The sequence below is a fragment of the Aethalodelphis obliquidens genome, unplaced genomic scaffold (genome assembly GCF_003676395.1).
Source record: "Aethalodelphis obliquidens isolate GAN/ISIS:26980383/991018 unplaced genomic scaffold, ASM367639v1 scaffold36, whole genome shotgun sequence".
Taxonomy (NCBI): Eukaryota; Metazoa; Chordata; class Mammalia; order Artiodactyla; family Delphinidae; genus Aethalodelphis; species Aethalodelphis obliquidens.
This window is the reverse complement of record NW_020837980.1, coordinates 19,616,589-19,616,920: the sequence shown is the minus strand read 5'-3', so window position 1 is coordinate 19,616,920 and position 332 is coordinate 19,616,589. Positions and strand designations below refer to the sequence as shown.

General features: G+C 32.5%; 1 non-coding gene across 1 annotated transcript; it reads right to left on the bottom strand.

Moving 5' to 3' along the window:
* Nucleotides 1-225: 225 nt before the first annotated feature.
* Nucleotides 226-332, bottom strand: LOC113632458 (U6 spliceosomal RNA). The gene has a single exon (XR_003437827.1). It is a non-coding gene; the product is annotated as a U6 spliceosomal RNA (small nuclear RNA).

Genomic DNA, 332 nt, shown 5'->3' with positions numbered 1-332 from the left:
TGTCCTTTGCAGATGCATATGCTTCCATTTAGCCACCAAATTCCTCTAACTTTGTTTTAGATTATTTTCTCACTATATACTATCTCCTTAGAAAAGTTCATACTAAAAAAAGAAAAAGGTAACTATGTGAGGCAGCAGATGTGTTAACTTGATTGTGGTAATCATTTCACAATGTATGTGTATATGAAATCATCACACCGTACATTTTAATTCTATACAATTTTTAAAAATATAGAACACTTCATAAATTTATGTGACATCCTTGTGCAGGGGCCATGCTAATCTTCTCTGTATCATTCCAATTTTAGTATATGTGCTGCCAAAGTGAGCAC